Source organism: Oncorhynchus clarkii, chromosome 6 (assembly GCF_045791955.1).
Source record: "Oncorhynchus clarkii lewisi isolate Uvic-CL-2024 chromosome 6, UVic_Ocla_1.0, whole genome shotgun sequence".
NCBI classification, from domain to species: Eukaryota; Metazoa; Chordata; class Actinopteri; order Salmoniformes; family Salmonidae; genus Oncorhynchus; species Oncorhynchus clarkii.
The window spans coordinates 23,139,608-23,165,765 of record NC_092152.1 but is presented as its reverse complement, the minus strand read 5'-3'; the positions used below and the strand labels follow the sequence as shown (position 1 = coordinate 23,165,765).

At 44.2% G+C, this 26,158-nt stretch overlaps 1 pseudogene; it reads left to right on the top strand.

Annotated features, from left to right (window-relative positions):
* Nucleotides 1-8,903: 8,903 nt before the first annotated feature.
* LOC139410810 (protein phosphatase PTC7 homolog) lies at nucleotides 8,904-25,592 on the top strand (annotated as a pseudogene).
* The last annotated feature ends 566 nt before the right edge of the window (nucleotides 25,593-26,158 follow it).

Below are 26,158 nucleotides of genomic sequence, written 5' to 3'. Positions count from 1 at the left end.
AATGTAATTAGACATTAGCTCCCCTAAATGCAACAAAAGTCAAACTTTGGGGGGGCTCTAAATAACTTAATGATGGAGTTGTAGTCGTGCCTGGCCGTGCAGTCATGATGAACAGGGAGTACAGGAGGGGATTGAGCACGCACCCCTGAGGGGCCCCTGTGTTGAGGATCAGTGTGGCGGATATGTTGTTACGTATCATTACCACCTGGGGATGGCCCATCAGGAAGTCCAGGATCCAGGTGCAGAGGGAGATGTCTAGTCCCAGGGTCCTTAGCTTATTGATGAACTTTGAGGGCACCGTGGTGTTGAATGCTGAGCTGTAGTCAATGAATAGCATTCTCGTATAGGTGTTCCTTTTGTCCAGGTGAGAAAGGGCAGTGTGGAGTGCAATAGAGATTGCATCATCTGTGGATCTGTTAGGGCAGTATGCAAATTGGAGTGGGTCTAGGGTTTCTTGGATAATGGTGTTGCTGTGAGCCATGACCAGCCTTTCAAAGCACTTCATATGGCTACAGACGTGAGTGCTACGGGTAGGTAGTCATTTAGGCAGATTACCTTAGTGTTCTTGGGCACAAGGACTATGGTGGTCTGCTTAAAACATGTTGGTATTACAGACTCAGACAGGGAGAGGTTGAAAATGTCAGCGAAGACACTTGCCAGTTGGTCAGCGCACGCTCGCAGTACACGTCCTGGTAATCTGTCTGGCCCTGCGGCCTTGTGAATGTTGACCTGTTTAAATGTCTTACTCACATTGGCTTATTCACAGCGGCTGCGGAGAGCGTGATCACACAGTCGTCCGGAACAGCTGGTGCTCTCATGAATGTTTCAGTGTTATTTGCCTCGAAGCGAGCATAGAAGTAGTTTTGCTCGTCTGGTAGGCTTGTGTCACTGGGCGGCTCTCGGCTGTGTTTCCCTTTGTAGTCTGTAATGGTTTGCAAACCCTGCCACATCCGACAAGCGTCGGAGCCGGTGTAGTATGATTCGGTCTTAGTCCTGTATTGACACTTGCTTGTTTGATGGTTCGTCGGAGGGCATAGCGGGATTTCTTATAAGCTTCCGGGTTAGAGTCCCACTCCTTGAAAGCGGCAGCTCTAGCCTTTAGCTCAGTGCGGATGTTGCCTGTAATCCATGGCTTCTGGTTGGGGTACGGTCGCTGTGGGGACGACGTCAACAATGCATTTATTGATGAAGCCAATGACTGATGTGGTGTACTCCTCAAGGACATAGGAAGAATCCTGGAACATATTCCAGTCTGTGCTAGTAAAACAGTCCTGTAGCTTATCATCTGCTTCATCTGACCACTTTTTATTGATCTAGTCACTGGTGCTTCCTGCTTGAATTTTTGCTTGTAAGCAGGAATCAGGAGGATGGAATTATGGTCAGATTTGTCAAATGGAGAGTGAGGGAGAGATTTGTACGCATCTCTGTGTGTGTGGAGTAAAGGTGGTCCAGAGTTATTTTCCCTCTGGTTGCACATTTAACAGGCTGACAGAAATTTGGTGAAACAGATTTAAGTTTCCCTGCATTAAAGTCCCCGGCCACTAGGAGCGCCGCCTCTGGTTGAGCGTTTTCCTGTTTGCTTATGGTGGAATACAGCTCATTGAGTGCGGTCTTAGTGCCAGCATCGGTCTGTGGTGGTATGTAGACAGCTACGGAAAATACAGATTGAAACTCTAGGTAGATAGTGTGGTCTACAGCTTATCATGAGATACTCTACCTTAGGGGAGCAAAACCTTGAGATTTCCGTAGATATTGTGTACCAGCTGTTGTTTACATATATGCATAGTCCACCACCCCTTTTTTTACCAGATGCCGCTGTTCTATCATGCCGATACAGCGTATAACCAGCCAGCTGTATGTTGATAATGTCGTCGATCAGTCACAACTCCGTGAAGCATAAGATATTACAGTTTATAATGTCCCATTGGTAGGTTAATCTTCCTCGTAGATCGTCAATTTTATTTTCCAATGGTTAGCTAGTAGAACGGAAGGCAGGGGGGATTTTAGTAGATCGCCTACGAATTCTCAGAAGGCAGCCCGACCTCTGTCCTCTTTCTCTGTTGTCGCTTCACGCAAATGACAGGGATTTGGGCCCGTTCCCTGGAAAGCAGTATGTCGTTCAATTTGGGCTCGTCAGGCTCATTAAAGGAAAAAGCTTCTGCCATTTCGTGGTGAGTAATCGCTGTTCTGATGTCCAGAAGTTATTTTCGGTCATAAGAGACAGTAGCAGCAACATTATGTGCAAAATCTTAACATTATGTACAAATAACGCAAAAAAAACAAACATAAAAACACAATTGGTTAGGAGCACGTAAAATATCAGCCATCTTCTCCGGCAACGTCAGGATATGTACACAATTCTTGGAAGCTGGAAATTAGGCCCAAATCTGGATTTCACATGACTGGGAACACAGATATGCATCTGTTGGTCACAGATACCTTGGCTGTGCGAAGTTGCTGGATATTGGCAGGAACTGGGACACGCAGTCGTACACATTGATCCAGAGCATCCCAACATGCTCAGTGGGTGACATGTCTGGTGATTGTGCAGGCCATTAAATAACTGGGACATTTTCAGGTTCCAGGAATTGTGTACAGATCCTTGCAACATAGGACCATGCATTATCATGGATGTGAAGGTCCTGGATGGGCGTGGTTACACGTGGTCTGCGGTTGTCAGGCCCGGTTGGACGTACTGAAAAATTCTCTAAAACGACATTCAATTCTCTGGCAACAGCTCTGGTGGACATTCCTGCAGTCAGCATGCTGATTGCACGCTCCCTCAACTTTAGACATCTGTGGCATTGTGTTATGTGACAAAACTGCACATTTTATAGTGGCCTTTGATTGTCCCCAGCACAAGGTGCACCTGTGTAATGATCATGCTGTTTAATCAGCTTCTATATATGCCACACCTGTCAGTTGACTGGATTATCTTGGCAAAGGAGAAATGCTCACTAACAGGGATGTAAACAAATTTGTGCACAACATTTAAGAGAAATAACATTTTTGTACGTTATGGAACATTCCTGGGATCTTTTATTTCAGCTTATGAAACATGGGACCAACACTTTACATGTTGCATTTATATTTTTGTTCAGTCAACATTTTCACCATTTGTTTGCCATGCGCCGTTGATAAAAATAGCCTTTATTGCAATGCATTCGATTTATCCATTGATTTATCATTGTTTGCTTTTGTCAGTCAGCTGTTTAGAGGCTCATTGCTTTGTTTTTCTACTGCGTGCATGTATTGGTGTTGTCTGTGCCATCTGTGGCCAGAAGAAGTAGACCATTTATGTATCTGTATTATTTCCATAGTTATACTTAGATCCAGGAATCATACAGGGTTTAAGTTCAATGTTCTAATTAAATTGTTAAATAATTTATAATTTTTAATAATTTAAAAATAACACGGTCATGCCATTAATGTAAGGAAAGAAATGTGATGTTTTATGTTACAGGATCTGTGAAGACTCCAAGCATTCAACTCATGAATTATGGACAACTCATAAACTACGGTGGAAACATGGTTTGATTCAACTCGTGTATTATATTGAAAGTTATTATACTGTTCTGTGTGTGTTCATGGGTGCCTCTGCTGAGAGGGTAGGCTACCGGCAGTGGTGTAGGCCTAGTGGAGGGTAAACGCAACTAAACGCAGTTTACCCACCATTTTCATAACATTTTATTGAAGGTAACCAAATCCCTTACATTAGTCTTAACTTTATTCACTGACTTTATTCACACAAAAAGTTGACTTTATTATTGAAATATTGCCACTTTAAACCACTCTTGACAGAACTGACTGGGTAGCATTAGCAGACAGACGATGTGAAAAGGGGTCCCCAATTTTAAAGTCTGGTGGGCCTCGAAGTAGACATTTTCCATTACTGCCACAAGGAGGTGCCAAAAATCCAGCAGACTCTTCGTCCAGCAGACTCTAACCCTCGCTCGGCAAAGAAGTCATCATGCTTTTCTGTCATCAAAGTTTCATAAATATGAAATTAATTATTTTAAAACGTATTTAAACAAGTTTAAATGTATTGAAAACCTGAAAAGTAATGGATGATTAAGTGTCAGAATCGATTACCTTATAAGGAAACTCAAATTGCGTAATGAGATGGAGTTGAAGGTGCACGTCGGAGAGGGAAGCCGGGGAGCGCGCATGTGTGAAATTGAAAAGTGTCACAACAGCGTTTGATAAAGAATAATATCAGCAGCTGCATTATAAGTGGGATGCACTGTTTAGCGCTACATCCCGAGGGGTTTGTGCTGATTGTACGGAGATTGTGACAGCCGGGTAAATGGCGTTCCTTGAGAAAGCAAGAAAATATTTATGTCATGGGACGTGTAGTATTATCACAAGGAGACTTGGAATACGGAGGAGTAATGAAGGGAAAGAGAGAGGCATAGGTCTACGAGAGAGCGAGAGAGGGAGGAAGATTGTGAGCTTGAGTCGGTTAAAAATAGCAGAAAAAAGAGAGATGGTTTGTTAAAGAAAATGGTAGCAATTGTAAGCAGAGTGCTAGGAAGACAGGAGGATACATGGAAGTGAATGAGGGCGAAGTATTGGAGGTGGTAGGTGTGAAGTTCTCGGAGCCAGAGGCTTACACCGAGGGTCAGGATAAAGCTGAGTATGTGATAGTAGGAGTGAAGTTTTTTGAGAAAGTGGACCCTTGCTTTTTGGATGATCCATTTGTGGGTTCAGGGTGGGTAAAAACATAGTCGGGTGCTGTGGAATCGGTGAGGGTAACCAGAAGTGGTCCTTTGATAATTGTTTGATTGCTGGTCATAGGGAGAAGGCGTACTTTCTAGGTCCATACCCAAACAGTTCGAACTACTAATTTTAAAAATTACTCTCTCCAGAAATAAGTCTCACTGTTGCCACCTGCTACCGACCCCCCTCAGCTCCCAGCTGTGCCCTGGACACCATTTGTGAATTGATTGCCCCCATCTAGCTTCAGAGGTTGTTCTGTTAGGTGACCTAAACTGGGATATGCTTAACACCCCGGCAATCCTACAATCTAAGCTAGATGCCCTCAATCTCACACAAATCATCAAGGAACCCACCAGGTACAACCCTAAATCTGTAAACAAGGGCACCCTCATAGACGTTATCCTGACCAACTGGCCCTCCAAATACACCTCCGCTGTCTTCAACCAGGATCTCAGCGATCACTGCCTCATTGCCTGTATCCGCTACGGGTCCGCAGTCAAACGACTACCCCTCATCACTGTCAAACGCTCCCTAAAACACTTCTGCGAGCAGGCCTTTCTAATCGACCTGGCCCGGGTATCCTGGAAGGATATTGACCTCATCCCGTCAGTTGAGGATGCCTGGTCATTCTTAAAAGTAACTTCCTCACCATCTTAGATAAGCATCCTCCGTTCAAAAAATGCAGAACTAAGAACAGATATAGCCCTTGGTTCACTCCAGACCCGACTGCCCTCGACCAGCACAAAAACATCCTGTGGCGGACTGCAATAGCATCGAATAGTCCCTGCGATATGCAACTGTTCAGGGAAGTCAGGAACCAATACACGCAGTCAGTCAGAAAAGCAAAGGCCAGCTTTTTCAAGCAGAAATTTGCATCCTGTAGCTCTAACTCCAAAAAGTTCTGGGACACTGTAAAGTTCATGGAGAACAAGAGCACCTCCAACCAGCTGCCCACTGCACTGAGGCTAGGTAACACGGTCACCACCGATAAATCCATGATAATCAAAAACTTCAACAAGCATTTCTCAACGGCTGGCCATGCCTTCCTCCTGGCTACTCCAACCTCGGCCAACAGCTCCACCCCCCCCCCCCCCCCCCCTGCAGCTACTCGCCCAAGCCTCCACAGTTCTCCTTTACCCAAATCCAGATAGCAGATGTTCTGAAAGAGCTGCAAAACCTGGACCCGTACAAATCAGCTGGGCTTGACAATCTGGACCCTCTATTTCTGAAACTATCCGCCGCCATTGTCGCAACCCCTATTACCAGCCTGTTCAACCTCTCTTTCATATCGTCTGAGATCCCCAAGGATTGGAAAGCTGCCGCAGTCATCCACCTCTTCAAAGGGGGAGACACCCTGGACCCAAACTGTTACAGACCTATATCCATCCTGCCCTGCCTATCTAAGGTCTTCGAAAGCCAAGTCAACAAACAGATCACTGACCATCTCAAATCCCACCGTACCTTCTCCGCTGTGCAATCTGGTTTCCAAGCCGGTCACAGGTGCACCTCAGCCACGCTCAAGGTACTGAACGATATCATAACCGGCATCGATAAAAGACAGCACTGTGCAGCCGTCTTCATCGACCTGGCCAAGGCTTTCGACTCTGTCAATCACCATATTCTTATCGGTAGCCTCGGTTTTTCTAATTACTGCCTTCCCTGGTTCACCAACTACTTTGCAGACAGAGTTCAGTGTGTCAAATCGGAGGGCATCTTGTCCGGTCCTCTGGCAGTCTCTATGGGGGTGCCGCAGGGTTCAATTCTCGGGCTGACTCTTTTCTCTGTATATATCAATGATGTTGCTCTTGCTGCGGGCGATTCCCTGATCCACCTCTACGCAGACGACACCATTCTGTATACTTCTGGCCCGTCCTTGGACACTGTGCTATCTAACCTCCAAACGAGCTTCAATGCCATACAACACTCCCTCCGTGGCCTCCAACTGCTCTTAAACGCTAGTAAAACCAAATGCATGCTTTTCAACCGTTCGCTGCCTGCACCCGCATGCCCGACTAGCATCACCACCCTGGATGGTTCCGACCTAGAATATGTGGAAATCTATAAGTACCTAGGTGTCTGGCTAGACTGTAAACTCTCCTTCCATACTCATATCAAACATCTCCAATCTAAAATCAAATCTAGAGTCGGCTTTCTATTCCGCAACAAAGCCTCCTTCACTCACGCCGCCAAACTTACCCTAGTAAAACTGACTATCCTACCGATCCTCGACTTCGGCGATGTCATCTACAAAATAGCTTCCAATACTCTACTCAGCAAACTGGATGCAGTTCATCACAGTGCCATCCGTTTTGTTACTAAAGCATCTTATACCACCCACCACTGTGACCTGTATGCTCTAGTCGGCTGGCCCTCGCTACCTATTCGTCGCCAGACCCACTGGCTCCAGGTCATCTACAAGTCCATGCTAGGTAAAGCTCCGCCTTATCTCAGTTCACTGGTCACGATGGCAACACTCACCCGTAGCACGCGCTCCAGCAGGTGTATTTCACTGATCATCCCTAAAGCCAACACCTCCATTTGGCCGCCTTTCCTTCCAGTTCTCTGCTGCCTGTGACTGGAACGAATTGCAAAAATCGCTGAAGTTGGAGACTTTTATCTCCCTCACCAACTTTAAACATCTGCTATTTGAGCAGCTAACCGATCGCTGCAGCTGTACATAGTCCATCGGTAAATAGCCCACCCAATTTACCTACCTCATCCCCATACTGTTTTTATTTATTTACTCTTCTGCTCTTTTGCACACCAGTATCTCTACCTGCACATGACCATCTGATAATTTATCACTCCAGTGTTAATCTGCAAAATGTTAATTATTCACCTACCTCCTCATGCCTTTTGCACACAATGTAAATAGACTATTTTTTTCTACTGTGTTATTGACTTGTTTATTGTTTACTCCATGTGTAACTCTGTGTTGTCTGTTCACACTGCTATGCTTTATCTTGGCCAGGTTGCAGTTGTAAATGAGAACTTGTTCTCAACTAGCCTACCTGGTTAAATAAAAAAATAAAAAAAATAAAAAGCTTATGGGCATGTGGCAGCTGTGTGTAGGAGGGAGGTTCCTAGGCGTGATAAGTGTGCAGAAGGGCATGAGACAAAGGATTGTGTAGCATTGGAGAAAGTAGTGGTATGTGTTAATTGTAGGGGTGTCCATGGGTTGGGGATCAGAAATGTCCTATGCGAGAGAGGCAGGTTGAGGTTTCCAGGCTTAGAGTAGTGCATAAATTGTCATGCTGAGGCAGTGAAGATGGGTGGTGTGAGTAGTAGATCTGTACCAGTAAAGAGGGATATGCCAACAAGAGATATGTTTCAGTAAGAGTGGATTTTTAGCATTTATAGCAATGTTTCTCAACTATACTGCAGGGATGGAACGTAAGTCGCAGAAAATTGAGGTTGTGGTGGTAGCTGCAGAGAGGTATTTGGGTGTGAGAGACTTGACATCCGAGGAGTTACAGGGTGTGTTAATTAAGTGATGTCCCATCCTTCAGGTTGTTGGCATTATATTTTTTATTTAACCTTTAACAAGGCGAGTCAGTTAAGAACACATTCTTATTAACAATTGCGTCCTAACCCGGCCAAACCCGGACGCCGCTGGACCAATTGTGCGCCGCCCTATGGGACTCCCAATCACGGCCGAATGTGATTAGGCCTGGATTCTAATTAGGGACTGTCGTGTCTCCTTTTGCACTGAGATGCAGTGCCTTAGACCCCTAATTCACTTGGCATGAGGTAGGACTAAATATATTAAAATAGTGGAGTAGGGTGGTATTATTATAACCTTTTTTGTTAGTGTAGTGTTATGGTATGTGTTTATTTATTTGTCAAGCAAAGTATATAGTAGGTGGTGGTAATGCAATATATTGGATGCCAGCCGCCGTGAAACCTCCTCAAAGAAGAAGTAATGAGATGGACGTCAGCAGTCACAAGACCACAACAGAGTAGATAACTCTGGCTCGCTCCCCCAGTCGCAGATGTGTATAATGTGGGCTGTTCTACAGGCACGATGGCTATGACAAACTTGGAAAGTCTGTTGGGATCTGGATGTGTGATCTCCGTTTAATTACGGCACAGGCGTCACTAAATTTGCAAGAACTCTTCAGACTAAAGAATACACGTCTCATCTGGGGGCGTTATCACATCAGCTTGCGCGCGGCTTTGTCTGTGCGTGGCTAATGTTATTGTCAGGTTATCTAGTTGACTAGTCCAAGCATCACAGTAGAACGCTAGCAAGACAATATTGTGTGGTTACATCGGCGCTAAACTAGCTAGCTTGGCGCTTTAGTAGGAGCTGGTGTGTATGTGATGTTCTCCGTACTTTCGTACGGTAGACTTGTTGCCAGAGCTGTTATTGGCGGACTCTCTCAAACGGATAGCGGTGACTACAGCCTGGTAACGGCAAGATGCGGGTTTGGGAAGGATTTTCGAAAAGGTATCTTGAAGAAAGGGATGTGCTATGGCGACGACGCTTGCTTTATTGCCCGACATAGATCTGCCGATGTTTTGGGTGAGTAACAAACTATTCTGTAAAGTGATGATGTAACCTGTCAGGTTGTTTAGCTTGCTTGATAGCTAGCTAACAGGCCAGACAGTGCACATTTGCTAGCTAGTTTGTAACCTTAGTGTTGCATATTGTCAAACAATAAAAATAAAAAACAGGGACGCAACCTTTTATTGTAATGACCAATGCGTTAACAGCTATTCGCTTAGCTTCAAGCCAAGAAAATAATGTACTGCTTCAAGGCAATATTTTTTTTACTGCTTACTGGGTTATCTGCCATCTCAGTATCAGCCTTGTTCTGCTCCCCTTTGAGGGGTCCTGGAAGTCCGAGTTCCCTGTAGTAGTTTCAGAGTTGTAATGAGAGGGGGCAGCCATAACCATTTATGGACACATTAAGAAAATATTAGACAGATGGAGAGTATTGGCAATTGTTTAGGACTGAAAATAAAATGTTATTTGTGACATGCTTTGTAAACAACAGGTGTAGACGAACAGTGAAATGCTTACTTACTGGCCAGTCCAAATAATACAAAGAGAAAAAATAAATACACAATGAGTAAAGATAACTTGGCTATATAAAGTACCGATTCAATGTTTGAGGTAATTGAGGTAGATACAGTGCATTCGGAAAGTATTAAGACCCCTTGATTTTTTTCCACATTTTGTTACGTTACAGCCTTATTCTAAAATGGATTAAATAAATAAATCCTTAGTCTACACAACACCTTTCGCAGCGATTACAGCCTCGAGTCTTCTTGGGTATGACGCTACAAGTTTGGCACACCTGTATTTGGAGTTTCTCCCATTATTCTCTGCAGATCTTCAGGTTGGACGGGGAACATCGCTGCACAGCTTTTTTGTGATCAGGGTCAAGTCTGGGCTCTGGCTAGGCCACTCTAGGACATTCGGAGACTTATCCCGAAGCCACTCCTGTGTTATCTTGGCTGTGTGCTTAGGGTCGTTGTCCTATTGGACGGTACCCCGTCACCCCAGTCTGAGGTCCTGAGCGCGCTGGAGCAGGTTTTCATCAAGGATCTCTGTACTTTGCTCCATTCATCTTTCCCTAGATCCTAACCAGTCTCCCAGTCCCTCCCACTGAAACAACATTCCTCCAGACATGATGCTTGGCATTCAGGCCAAAGAGTTGTGTGAAGGATGTTATGTGCCTTTTACTGAGTAGTGGCTTATGTCTGGCCACTCTACCATAAATGCCTGATTGGCAGAGTACTGCTGAGATGGTTGTCCTTATGGAAGGTTCTTCCATCTCCACAGAGGAACTCTGGACCTGTCAGAGTGACCATCTGGTACTTGGTCACCTCCCTGACCAAGATCTGCACCTCAACCCAATCCAGATCAGTACCTTGACGCAAGCTTGTCTCAGAGCTCTACGGACAATTCCTTTGACCTCATGGCTTGGTTTTTGACATGCACTGTCAGCTGTGGGACCTTATATAGACAGGTGTGCCTTTCCAAATCATGCCCGATCAATTGAATTTACCACAGGTGGACTCCAATCAATGGAAACAGGATGCACCTGAGCTCAATTTCGAGTCTCATAGCAAAGGGTCTAAATACCTATGTAAATGAGCTATTTATGTTTTTATTTTTTATAAATTTGCAAAAAAAATCTAAACCTGTTTTTGCTTTAATAATGGGGTATTGTGTGTAGATTGAGGATTTATTTATTTTTTAATCCATTTTAGAATAAGGCTGTAATGTGGACAAAGTCGAGGGGTCTGAATACTTTCCGAATGCACTATATGTACACACATTGAGTGTACAAAACATTGGGAACACCTGCTCTTTCCTAGAGACTGACCAGATGAAATCCCTTATTGATATTGCCTGTTAAATCCACTTCAATCAGTGTAGATGAAGGGGAGGAGACAGGTAAAATAATGATTTTTAAGCCTTTTGCTTGAGACATGGATTGTGTATGTGCCATTCAGAGGGTGAAGGGGCAATATTAAATATTTAACTGCCTTTGAGGGGTGTGGTGCCAGGTGCACCTGTTTGAGTGTGTCTAAGAATTGCAACGTTGCTGGGTTTTTAACACTCAAGTTTCCCGTGTGTATCAAGAATAGTCCACCACCCAAATGACATCCAGCAAACTTGGCTCACCTGTGGGTAGCATTGGGGTCAACATGGGCCAGCATCCCTGTGGAATGCTTTTGACACCTTGTAGAGTCTATGCCCAGACAAATTGAGGCTGTTCTGGGTGCAACTCAATAGTAGGAAGGCGTTCTTAATGTTTTGTACACTGTGTATAACTAGGAATAGTGACTAGGCAACATAATGGATAATAAACAGTAGCAGCAGCGTATGTGATGAATAAAGAAAATAAAAATAATAGTCCGGGTAGCTATTTGGTAAACTTTGAAACTATTTAGCAGGTAGAATCTGTTCAGGTTGCTGTTGGTTCCAGACTTTGTGCGTTAGTAGTGCTTGCCGTGCGGTAGTAGAGAGAACAGTATGACTTGGGTGGCTGGAGTCTAACCATTTTTACGGCCTTCCTTTGACACATCCTGGCATAGAGGTCCTGGATGGCAGGGAGCTCAGCCCCAGTGATTTACTGGACTGTACGCACTACCCTCTGTAGCGCCTTGGCGTCGGATGCCAAGCGGTTGCCATACCAAGCGGTGATGCAGCAAGTCAAGATGCTCTCAATGGTGCATCTGTAGAACTTTTTTTGAAGACCAATGCCAACATTTTCAGCCTCCTTGGGGGAAGAGGTGTTGTCATGCCCTCTTCACGACTGTGTTGTATGCGATCCTTAGTCATGTGGACACCAAGGAACTTTAAGCTCTCAAACCACTCATCTACAGCCCGGCGACGTGAATGGGGGTGGGGGGGGGAGGGGCTTCCTTTTCTTTTTTTCTCTTGCTTGTTTATTTCGTTTTTACTATGTAGGCTACAACCAGTCCCTCTCAGTCAGATTTGTTTTTTCATTCACACATTACCCCAGGCCACAATATATAGGGTGTACCTAACTGGTCCTGGACCTCAGGAGAACACTGTTACAAAACATTCATATATACAGGTAAGTGACAAAATAAAGCTAAAGTTCGGCACCAAAGTCTACACCTCTTCGTCGGTGATTGGTCAACATTGGAGATTCTTCAGTAAAGTATTTGTCATTCAACGAGTGACGACTCGTTTTCATGCATATGTTTATATTGAAAAATACTGCACCAAACATCTTAATGTAAAATTGTGCGACAAATCTTTTTGGCAGAAACGTCCAATCAAATTCTGACTCTTTTGAGGAAGTGTATAGTTGCTATGGTGTCTCAAAATGGACTAACAGTACTATTGCTGCGTGTCTTCTCATTTTTCAAGTGAAGGTCTTTTTAAGTGAGTATGCAAACAAGCTCGTTAAAGTTCGACTAGGCGCCAGGCGAGCTGAAGCATGCTGACGCCTTTTTAGGGTAGTGTGTGTGTGTGTGTGTGTGTGTGTGTGTGTGTGTATCTCAGTTGAAGTCATAAGTATACATACACCTTAGCCAAATACATTTAAACTCAGTTTTCACAATTCCTGACAATTAATCAGAGTGAAAATTCCATGTCTTAGGTCAGTTAGGATCACCACTTTAATTTTATGAATGTGAAATGTCAGAATAATAGTAGTTATTTATTTTAGCTTTAATTTCTTTCATCAGATTCCCAGTGGGTCAAGGTTTACATACACTCAATTAGCATTTGGTAGCATTGCCTTTAAATTGTTTAACTTGGATCAAACGTTTCGGGTAGCCTTCCACAAGCTTCCCACAATAAGTTGGGTGAATTTTGGCCCATTCCTCCTGACAGAGCTGGTGTAACGGAGTTAGGTTGTAGGCCTCCTTGCTCGCACACACTTTTTCAGTTCTGCCCACACATTTTCTATAGGATTGAGATCAGGGCTTTGTGACGGCCACTCCAATACCTTGACTTTGTTGTCCTTAAGCCATTTTGCCACAACTTTGGAAGTATGCTTGGGGTCATTGTCCATTTGGAAGACCCATTTGCGACCAAGCTTTAACGTCCTGACTGATGTCTTGAGATGTTGCTTCACTATATCCACATAATTTTCCTGCCACATGATGCCATCTATTTTGTGAAGTGCACCAGTCCCTCCTGCAGCAAGCACACCCACAACATGATGCTGCTACCCCCGTGCTTCACGGTTGGGATGTTGTTCTTTGGCTACTTTTAACAATTTCCACAAACTTAAAAACATTTACTGGAAGAACTGTGCAGGTACAAAGTTTGGTACCAGAATAAAACTGAGGGAGATTTTACTGTAATTCTGTTAGTTTTGCAAAATATGTTTTATTTTTTTCCCGGCATTTAAAACATTATTTTCCACGTTTTCATTTACTTCGTCAATTGTTCAAAATAGTCATTGTGCATAGGGTTGTATTGGTTGTTGAACTTTGGTTTTAGTTTGGCATACATTTTAAAGGGAAGACATTGGCGTCTCCACGTAATTCTGTTACCGTGGAATTGCCCCGGCCATAACAAAAGCCAGAAAATCCCCCTTGACTAGATAGAAAATCACCATCCACTTGAGGCTACATGTTGTTCTCTGTGTGGTTTGGGAGGAAGTTGTGAGGCATGCCATGTCTCCTCGTTGTCACTACCGGTAGCCTCAGGTTGGCAGGGAGAGAATGAGGGAGAACCCTCCTTGTATGGTCACAGCAAGAGCCGATTTTTATAGTGTCTGGAAGCAGCTGGATAGACTTGCCTTTCTAGGAAAAACATGGACTGCCAGACTAACTTCTCACACTTTAGGCAGAGGGACATTTCTAATACCAGAGAAAACAAATGTTTCATGTTTTTATGAAGTGGGATAATGTGACCTCAAGCTAGTGTAGGGGCTTGTTGATAATGTAACTTGACAACTGCAGATAATGTCTAACTTCCAGTTTTGCATAGTTATCAGTAAAAGTTGTTTATGTACCAGACTGGCCAAATGATCAATGGAGATTATTCCAGGAAATAGGCCTGTTTGTCAAATTGACCATTCGTAATAATAAGCAGGTCAAAGAAATGTTTATCTGAAGTGTCCCTTTGCGAGATCGTATCTGTTGTGCTGCCCCTGAACAAGGCAGTTAACCCACTGTTCCTAGGCCGTCATTGTAAATAAGAATTTGTTCTAAACTGACTTGCCTAGTTAAATAAAGGTCAAATAAAAACTATTCTGAGCACTGTTATGCTGTACACTTGGTGCATTGTTTTGGTGTATGTGCCTATTGTTTCTCCCGTCACAGCTGTGTGACAACGTCTAGTTCTTGTTTCCGACCAATATGACCTCTTCCTTTTGTAGAAAACGTCTCAGCCAATAAACTGTAGTCCTGTGGGAATGTCTTAGTCAGGAGTGTTAAGAATAATCATAATCCAATCCTGATTATTTCCTATCCTGTGTTATCCTCTTTTTTACCAAACTGTTTGGTCTCCTCAGGCGTTGCAGATGGGGTGCGGGGTTGGAGAGACTACGGGGTGGACCCATCCCAGTTTTCAGGGACCCTGATGAAGACGTGTGAGCGGCTGGTAAAGGAGGGACGCTTTGTTCCAGGCAACCCTGTGGGCGTCCTCACAAGCAGCTACTACGAGCTCCTACAGAACAAAGTGCCTCTACTAGGTGAGTAAAGCCATCCCCTGAGGAACACTGTTTTGTGAACCTGGAGGCTGGTGTAAAAATAAATCACTAGTGTCAGCCTCATGCTTACTAGATTAGGCATTTAGAGTAGAGCAGCGGTTTCCAAACTAGGGGTCACGGCCCCAAGCGGGGTCGCCTGGTATGAAAATGGGGTCGTGGGAAAATTGCCAAAATCTGAAGGAAAAAAATATACACTACCGTTCAAAAGTTTGGGGTCACTTAGAAATGTCCTTGTTTCTGAAAGAGAAGCAAAAAAAAAAATCCTTTTTAAAATAACATCAAATTGATCAGAAATACAGTGTCGACATTGTTAATGTTGTAAATGACTATTGTAGCTGGAAATGGCAGATTATTTATGGAATATCTACATAGGCGTACAGATGCCCATTATCAGCAACCATCACTCCTGTGTTCCAATGGCACGTTGTGTTAGCTAATCCAAGTTTATCATTTTAAAAGGCTAATTGATCATTAGAAAACACTTGCAATTATGTTAGCACAATTGAAAACTGTTGTTCTGATTTAAGAAGCAATAAAACTGCCCTTTAGGCCAGTTGAGTATCTGGAGCTACAGCATTTGTGGGTTTGATTACAGGATCAAAATGGCCAGAAACAAATGCATTTCTTCTTAAACTTGTCAATCGATTCTTGTTCTGAGAAATGAAGGCTATTCCATGTGAGAAATTGCCAAGAAACTGAAGATCGCTGTGTAGTACTCCCTTCACAGAACAGTGCAAACTGTCTCTAACCAGAATAGAAAGAGTGGGAGGCCCCGGTGCACAACTGAGCAAGAGGACAAGTACATTAGTGTCTAGTTTGAGAAACAGACGCCTCACAAGTCCTCAACTGGCAGCTTCATTAAATAGTACCCGCTAAACTCCAGTCTCAACGTCAACAGTGAAGAGGCAACTCTGGGATGCTCAGACGAGCCAATAAAATATTAAGAGGGGCAAAAGAACAGATACTGGACAGAGGAAGATTGGAAAAAAGTGTTAAGGACAGACGAATCTAAGTTTGAGGTGTTCGGATCACAAAGAGGAACATTCGTGAGAAGCAGGAAAAATGTAAAGATGCTGGAGGAGTGCTTGACGCCATCTGTCAAGCATGGTGGAGGCAATGTGATGGTCTGGAGGTGCTTTGGTGGTGGTAAAGTGGGAAATTTGTACAGGTTAAAAGGGATCTTGAAGAAGGAAGGCCATCACTCCATTTTGCAATGCCATGCCATACCCTGTGAACGGCACTTAATTGGAGCCAATTTCCTCCTACAACAGGGCAATGACCCAAAGCACAGCTCCCAACTTTGCAATAACTTTTTAGGGAAGAAGCAGTCAGCAGTCAACGTCTTGACTATATTTCCTATTCATTTTGCAACTCATTTCATGTATGTTTTCATAGAAATGTCCTTGTTTTCCAAGTGACCCCAAACTTTTGCACTGTAGTGTATATACAAAATATAGATGGATAGATCTATCATATCGTCTTTTTATATCAAAATCATTGCATTGTGATTAACCTTAAATATACACTACCGGTCAACTTTTAGAACACCTACTCATTCAAAGGTTTTACTTTATTTTTACTATTTTCTACATTGTAGAATAATAGTGGAGATGTTAACTATGAAATAACACATGGAATCATGTAGTAAGCAAAAGTGTTAAATATATTTCAGTTTCTTCAAATAGCCACGCTTGGCATTTTCTCAACCAGCTTTACCTGGAATTATTTTCCAACCGTCTTGAAGGAGTTGCAACATATGCTGAGCACTTGTTGGCTGCTTTTCCTTCACTCTGCTGTCCGACTCATCCCAACCCATCCCCATTTGGTTGTCGGGATTGTAGAGGCCAGGTCATCTGATGCAGCACTCCATTGCGCTTCTCCTTGGTCAAATAGCCCTTACACAGCCTGGAGGTGTGTTTTGCGTCATTGTCCTGTTGAAAAACAAATTATAGTCCCACTAAGCCCAAACCAGATGGGATGGCGTATTGCTGCAGAATGCTGTTGCAGCCATGTTGGTTAAGTGTGCCTTGAATTCTAAGAAAATCACTGTCACCATCAAGCACCCCCACACCAGAACACCACCACCTCCATTCTTTACGCTGGGAAATACCCATATGGAGATCATCCGTTCACCCACACCGCGTCTCACAAAGACACGGCGGTTGGAACCAAAAATCTCCAATTTGCACTCATCAGACCCAAGGACAGATTTCCACCGGTCTAATGTCCATTGCTCGTGTTTCTTGGCCCAAGCAAGTCTCTTCTTCTTATTTGTGTCCTTTAGTAGTGGTTTCCTTGCAGCAATTTGACCATGAAGGCCTGATTCACACCGTCTCTTCTGAACAGTTGATGTCTGTTACTTCAACTCTGTGAAGCATTTATTTGGGCTGCCAACTCATAATGAACTTATCCTATGCAGCAGAGGTAACTCTGGGTCTTCCATTCCTGTGGCGGTCCTCATGTAAGCCAGTTTCATCATAGTGCTTGATGGTTTTTGCGACTGCGCTAGAAGAAACTTTCAAAGTACTTCAAATTTTCTGCAATGACTGACATTCATGTCATAAAGAAATGATTGGATATCGTTTCTCTTTGCTTATTTGAGCTGTTCTTGCTGTAATATGGACTTGGTATTTTGCCAAATAGCCCTTCTGTATACCCCCCCTACTTTGTCACAACACAACTGATTGGCCTAAATGCATTAAGAAGGAAAGACATTCCACAAATGAACTTTTATCAAGGCACACCTGTTAATTGAAATGCATTCCAGGTGACTACCTCATTAAGCTGGTTGAGAGTGCCAAGTGTGTGCTAAGCTGTCAAGGCAAAGGGTGGGTATTTGAAGATTCTCATAACATTTATTTTGATTTGTTTAACACTTTTTTGCGCTTACTACATGATTCCATATCAAAACTATGACATAACACATTATATTATTCTACAATGTAGAGAAGAGTAAAAATTAAACTCTGTTCTAAAACTTTTGACCGGTAGTGTAAAATGAAAGATTATTCAAATCTAAAATATATATATAATTCAACTACACAGCACCCTTGGATCATGGGAAAAGGCTGCACTTGACCATTGTATCCCTCTGCCATATGGAAGCATTGTATGATACACCGAGAGCAACTGGTGGCAAAAGAGCTGAGCACAGAACTGACATATACTGCAGCAGGTAATTGATTGTAAACTATACTGAACAAAAATATAAACCCAACATGCTACAATTTCAGAGATTGTACTTCGTTAGAGTTCATATAAGGAAATCAGACAATTGAAATAAATTATTTAGGCTCTAATCTATGGATTTCACATGACTGGGACCCATACAGATATGCGTCTGTTGGTCACATACCTTTAAAAAAAAAGGTAGGGGCGTGGATCAGAAAACCAGTCAGTATCTGGTGTGACGCACTGCCTGAGGCAAATGGTGGTCACATCTCCTTCGCAAAGGTTTGATCAGCCTGTTGATTGTGGCCTATGGAATGTTGACCCACTCCTCTTCAATGGCTGTGAGAAGGTGCTGGATATTGGCGGGAACTGGAACACGCTGTTGTACACGTGGATCCAGAGCATGCCAAACATACTCAATAGGTGACATATCTGGTAAGTATGCAGGCCATGGAAGAACTGGGATATTTTCATCTTCCAGGAATTGTATACAGATCCTTGTGACATGGGGTCGTGCATTATCATGCTGAAACATGAGGTGATGTCGGCAGATGAATGGCACAACAATGGGCCTCAGGATCTCATCACGGTATCTGTGTATTCAAATTGCCATCGATAAAATGCAATTGTGTTCTTTGTCCATAGCTTATGTCTGCCCATACCATAACCACACCGCCACCATGGGGCACTCTGTTCACAACGTTGACATCAGCAAACTGCTGGCCCATGGTTGGACGTACTGCCAAATTCTCTATAATGACGTTGGAGGCGGCTTATGGTAGAGAAATTAACATAACATTCTCTGGCAACAGCTGTGGTGGACATTCCTGCAGTCAGCATGCCAATTGCACGCGCCCTCAAAACATCTGTGGCATTGTGTGACAAAACGGTGCATTTTTAGTGCCCTTTTATTGTATCCAGCACAAGGTGCACCTCTGTAAGGATGCTGTTTAATCAGCTTCTTGATATGCCACAATTGTCAGGTGGATGGATGATCTTGGCAAAGGAGAAATGCGCACTAACAGGGATGTAAACAAAATTGTGCACAACATTTGAGAGAAGCTTTTTGTGCATATGGAAAAAATAATCTTATTTCAGCTCATGAAACATGGGACCAATACTTTACATGTTGTGGTTATATTTTTGTTCAATGTACATCAAACCACATCCACTGCACACATGCCTGTTCTCATATCTCCACATATTTTTGCAATCAGAGTATGATAATGTTCTATTTCACATGGAGGCTTGGTGGTTATCAAGGGGGAGTGTTGGAAAGATTTTTTGTATTGAGAGAGGAATGGTTGTCATTCACAATGACAACAGTTCATAAAGAAATCATTCACAAACAAAAAGCCTTGGCTTTCTGTGTAATTAGAAGGAATATTTAGGAAACTGAGCGCAAGCATGCAGGGGAAATACAAAAACATTCTACAGATAAGTGACCGAATCAGTGGTTTCAGAGGAACGAAATGTTTCTTATTGGAGAGTCTTTCAAAAGCGAATGATGCCCCTTTCCCTCGGCTGTGCATGTTTCTAACAGAAAACAGCATCAGTAAGTGTCCCACTTGAGTAATGACTGCTCACCTCCAACGCTTGGAAGACCACTTTGGAACCTACTTCCCAATCTGTTTGGCTGTGATCCTGGCTCAGTAGACATGCCGGTAAGTGAAATCGAACAGCTGATCGAGCTGTCATGTGACCGAATGGATTCACGGATCACTACGGAGGAGTTTTGGTTCCTTACTCCAAGGGAATACCCTGCTGTCTCTCTTTGAGAATTAATGCAGCGTTCAAAACAACTGGGAACTCCGACATCTACAACTTCAGTGCATTCAAGACAACTGGGAACTCTGGGGGAACTCGGAATTCCAACTCGTGAACAGCCGACATGATCACTGACGTCATGATTTGACCTTGTATTTTTCAGAGGTCCCAGTTGTCTTGAAAGCACCATCAGTGCTCTCGTCTTAAAACCAAATATCGTTACGGGCTGGATGTTACAGCAGAGATGAGGTGCGCGCTGTCAGCCACGCCCCCTGACTTTGAGAAACTCCAACGTGACATGCATCAAGCCACACCCATCTCATTAGTGGTGGTGAGAAGAAACATAGTCAATCGCAAATTAGTCTAAAACAGCCCCACATTAAAAGTATGTCTTCTCAACACACCAGCACAATCAGAAATATGTTTAGAATGTTTTTCAATTGACTACCATAGCCCCAAATAAAGTTAACATTGGCTGTTAAGTACATTTCTTTCACATTTGGGAAATTTCAGATATCAAAATGGTGTCGTGCGCCTAAAGTTTTGGAACCACTGCAGTAGAGGGAACAGTCATGGGATGGGCTGTTATTTTCGGTCTGTGTGGTTAGACTAAGTGGCACGGGGCGCTGCTTTTTAGATAGGATATTTGCATCATGAGTCAGACAGCTGCTGCATGCATGCCTCTTACTATTTTTGTTGTTACTATGTAAAGACTAGTAGCCTATTCCTGCAACTCTGCTCCAGAATCTCGTCTTGATCAGTGCTTTGCTAGAATGAAGCAGGCAGAAACATGTGGGAGAAAGAATTGCGTAAGGAGTCCAGAACGGTCGGTCTCGGTGGTCTGTACTTTTTCATCCCATGTCGCATGTAGAAGACAAACAAGTTGGTGTTGTATTTTTCAATTGCGGTCATGAGGCCAACACTAATTGTATTACTATTGGAAAAACATTCAAGAACGGGAGTGAGAGTCAGAGCGTGAGGGTGTTGTATGGAGCACCCATAGCACATTCTGGTGGTCCAAACTAGATGACTCATTAGCAGGGTGTGGCTGCACACAGAGCCATGTTTTCGCCGGTTCGGTTTACTTTTATGTTTCCTTCAATTTTATCCTTTCAAGGCCTCCTGAGTGGCGCAGTGGTGTAGGGCAGTGCTAGCTGTGCCACTAGAGATTCTGGGTTCAAGTCCAGGCTCTGTCGCAGCCTGCCGTGACCGGGAGGCCGATGGGGCAGCGCACCATTGGTCCAGTGTCGCCCGGGTTAGGGGAGGGTTTGGCTGGCAGGTGTACGGTATTTCCTCCGACACATTGGTGTGGCTGGCTTCCGTGTTAAGTGGGCAATTGTGTCAAAAAGCAGTTTGGCTTGGTTGGGTTGTGTTTCGGAGGACGAACGGCTCTCGACCTTCGCCTCTCCCGAGTCCGCACGGGAGTTGCAGCGATGAGACAAGACTGTTTGGACAAGACCAATTGGATACCACGAAATTGGGGAGAAATCTATTCAACTTCATTAGTTACAGATAGAATCACTGTCGTGGAAATTCTTACACAGGGACACCTGAAGTCACCCTTAAATGAATTGTTTGTCAGTGCACCGGAGAGGTTCCAACCAACTCAATGCACCATAGTACACATGTCAATCAGGAGCTCTACCTGGGCAGTCCCAGCAGGTGTCTTATATATGGCTATACACAGACAAGTTATATTTGCATGAATTAATTAATCATTGCCTAGTTAAATGGTTATTTTGTTATATATACACTGCTCAAAAAAATAAAGGGAACACTAAAATAACACATTCTAGATCTGAATGAATGAAATATTCTTATTAAATACTTTTTTTCTTTACATAGTTGAATGTGCTGACAACAAAATTACACAAATTATCAATGGAAATCAAATTTATCAACCCATCGAGGTCTGGATTTGGAGTGACACTCAAAATTAAAGTGGAAAACCGCACTACAGGCTGATCCAACTTTGTGGTAATGTCCTTAAAACAAGTCAAAGTGAGGCTCAGTAGTGTGTGTGTGGCTTCCACGTGCCTGTATGACCTCCCTACAACGCCTGGGCATGCTCCTGATGAGGTGGCGGATGGTCTTCTGAGGGATCTCCTCCCAGACCTGGACTAAAGCATCCGCCAACTCCTGGACAGTCTGTGGTGCAACGTGGCGTTGGTGGATGGAGCGAGACATGATGTCCCAGATGTGCTCAATTGGATTCAGGTCTGGGGAACGGGCGGGCCAGTCCATAGCATCAATGCCTTCCTCTTGCAGGAACTGCTGACACACTCCAGCCACATGAGGTCTAGCATTGTCTTGCATTAGGAGGAACCCAGGGCCAACCGCACCAGCATATGGTCTCACAAGGGGTCTGAGGATCTCATCTCGGTACCTAATGGCAGTCAGGCTACCTCTGGCGAGCGGCCCCCCAAAGAAATGCCACCCCACACCATAACTGACCCACCGCCAAACTGGTCATGCGGGAGGATGTTGCAGGCAGCAGAACGTTCTCCACGGCGTGTCCAGACTCTCACGTCTGTCACGTGCTCAGTGTGAACCTGCTTTCATCTGTGAAGAGCACAGGGCGCCAGTGGCGAATTTGCCAATCTTGGTGTTCTCTGGCAAATGCCAAACGTCCTGCACGGTGTTGGGCTGTAAGCACAACCCCCACCTGTGGACGTCGGGCCCTCATACCACCCTCATGGAGTCTGTTTCTGACCGTTTGAGCAGACACATGCACATTTGTGGCCTGCTGGAGGTCATTTTGCAGGGCTCTGGCACTGTTCCTCCTGCTCCTCCTTGCACAAAGGCGGAGGTAGCGGTCCTGCTGCTGGGTTGTTGCCCTCCTACGGCCTCCTCCACGTTTCCTGATGTTCTGGTAGCGCCTCCATGCTCTGGACACTACGCTGACAGACACAGCAAACCTTGCCACAGCTCGCATTGATGTGCCATCCTGGATGAGCTGCACTACCTGAGCCACTTGTGTGGGTTGTAGACTCCGTCTCATGCTACCACTAGAGTGAAAGCACCGGCAGCATTCAAAAGTGACCAAAACATCAGCCAGGAAGCATAGGAACTGAGAAGTGGTCTGTGGTCACCGCCTGCAGAACCACTCCTTTATTGGGGGTGTCTTGCTAATTGCCTAGAATTTCCACCTGTTGTCTATTCCATTTGCACAGCAGCATGCAAAATGTATTGTCAATCAGTGTTGCTTCCTAAGTGGACAGTTTGATTTCACAGAAGTGTGATTGACTTGGAGTTACATTGTTTAAGTGTTCCCTTTATTTTTTTGAGCAGTGTATATAAATGTGACCAACCAATACTGTTTCATAACATGTGACAGACCAGCACCTCACAAGGCTTCTTTCTCTCTAAGCTGAGCCCTTGAAACTGAGATTTTGTTCGTTTTCAAACACGGTCTGGGCAAATTGCAGCTACTGATAGTGATCATTTGTACAGTCAGCCACTTGCATGAACACAGAAATTGGTTATTAGAACAGCACAAACATTAAAATCCCCATTACACCACCCATATATTCATCCTCTTGTGTTTCCCTCCAGGCAGCAGCACGGCCTGTATTGTGGTGCTGGACCGGCAGAGTCACAGGCTGCACACAGCCAACCTGGGAGACTCTGGCTTCCTGGTGGTGCGGGGAGGAGAGGTAGTGCACCGCTCCGATGAACAGCAGCATTACTTCAACACCCCCTTCCAGCTCTCTATCGCTCCGCCTGAGGCAGAGGGGGCTGTCCTCAATGACAGGTCAGTTGATTCTGTCGAAGCCATATTTTTTTTATTGTAAAGAAGCTGTGGTTTGGCTTTGAAGCACAGAGCCCCTCAGTCTCAGCATTGGTTCAGCCTTTGAGCTGCTCCCTGGTTTGTCCAGTGTTGCTGCAGCTTTATTGAGTGTCCTGTACTGCCACAGTCAGTGTGTATGCAGGCCAGGGGCGGCTGGGGCCGTGTGCTGCTGTCGCATGCCATCAGCTGCGCTAGATACTCCAGATTGGGGTGGGTGTTGGATCCCTGCTACTGTCCCAGCCAGCTCAAAGTGTCATCAGACACACAGAGGGGTGCACTTAGGGCCCTCCTCACAGCAGCCAATCCCAGGTCTGCTGGCCCAAAGGCTTTCTGACCCCTGTATTCTAGAACAGTGAGATTATTTAATTTGGTAGGTGTTTTGTCCTATTTCACATTATGCGCATGTGTGAATTGGAAATGTTTTTTTGCTTATCCCAATTCCCACCATGGGCTCACGGCCAGGGTCTGCCGTTATTAATGGCGTCCCTGGAGCAGTTAGGGTTAAGTGCCTTGCTCAAGGGCACATTGACAGATGTTTCACCTAGTCGACTCAGGGATTCGAACTAGCGACCCTTTCGTTACTGTGCCAACGCTCTAACCGCTAGGCTACCTGCTGCGTATTTAGAGCTGCTCACATGGACTGGAGCTGAACTGTCAAGGTAGAATAAGAATAGGCCTATTCACAAGCATAACCTAAACGTACCTGTTTATATAATATGGCTTGGTTGTGCTCAGTGCATAGGATATCCATTGTTTACCTCTATACAGAATAAACAGTTTGTCTAAATGTGTGACCTATTTGACCTGGGTGGGTATGTATGTATGTATGTATGTGGCTTATTTATCTATCTTTTTTAGCCCTTGATGGGCAGACAAGATGTTCATTGTTTTATTTAGAGCTAAATCTGTGACTGTAATCATGATTATTTTGAAACCTGTATTACTAAAGCCTTAATGGAAAGACTGCTGGGTTACAAATGGTTTGTATGACAGCCATAACTGGTGGGGAGTCTGGGGCAGAGAGAATTAAGGCCGCTTTCCAAGGCACTGTATAATCATGACAGGTAACTAATTTCCCTACGTTGTGTTGATATGCTCTTGTAAGACTTCCACACTGACTCAGTGTCTCTCTGTACCCCTTCAGTCCTGATGCTGCAGACCGCTCCTCCTTTGACGTCCATTTGGGGGACATCATTCTCACAGCCACAGATGGCCTCTTCGACAACATGTCCGAACACATGATCCTACAGGAGTTGAAAAAACTTAAGGTACACCCTCTCATAAATCCTTGCAGTACCTGTGTGCAACAAACATGTTTACAGTAAGTAGAGTATTGAAGTGGAGAAACGAGACATTCCAAAAATGTTAACACTATACTCCATTTTGTTTTTTGCAGAACACTAACTATGAGAGTATCCAGCAGACAGCTTTGCAGAGCAGGCCCATGTTCTGGCATACAACCCCAACTACATGTCACCTTTTGCACAGTTTGCCTGTGACAATGGACTGAATGTAAGAGGTAATGATTATCACTTCATGTGAGTGGAAATTGGAGACAGCCAAGGTAGTCCTCATTTCAGTCCATTGGCTCCATTCCTGCCCTGCTTCAGGGAGAATGACACCCAGAGAGGAATAAGAAGTGACTGATCCCTTGTTTTTTAAATAGTTTTCCTTCTATTAGGAATGATACATTTGATTGTTCCCAAACTCAGTCCATTCATCCTCCTGACTGGATCTCTTTCTCGTTCCCACAGGAGGAAAGCCAGATGACATCACTGTGTTGCTGTCAATAGTGGCAGAGTACACAAACTAGAGACTGTATGGAGGCTAGTATGGGAATTAGGAGTTTCCTCTTGTCTGCCTCTTAAAGATGTCAGACTGCTTTGGTTCCTGCTGGCGGGGATTAAGGACTGATGCTGGTGGCTGAGCTGCCCTCCTGAGACCATCATTCCTCCAGGATTCAATCAGGCCCATCTCTCAGATGGAACACTGACAATACATGCACTGACTTCACCATCAGAACTGAGTGTTCATCTTTAATAGACTGAAGACATGGATGAATAAAGCAGAGGGTTGTCTGACACATCTGCTAGGCTACCTGCTGCAAAGTATCGATCTTGGAAAGTCTCTAGTTGTCTTTGACCTAATCCCTGTTCAATGGGATAAAGGATGTAGTCGTGTTGAAGATGAAGCTCTGGCTCTCACATGAGGAACAAGTCTGTTATTTGGGCTGTAAAACAAGGTAGAGATTAAGAATCTGGGTCAGTAGTAGCCAGTCAAAAGTTGATTGGGTCAGGAATGAAAATCTATGGATCGTACATGTGAGTGTTCCATCATGAGCTGATTTGAAGACCGTAAGTAACATCAGAATACGATACTGAAAGAGAGCGGCTCTCCAGTTAGACTGGTCCATGACTCGCTGACCCCTGTCCCGGTCAGAGGAATAAGGCAACCTCAGAGTTATCTACAATAGAGAACTTTAGTTCAAGAGGACATATGAGATAGATGTGGTTCTGTACAGAGACGAGAGATTAATGAATATACTGTACATAAT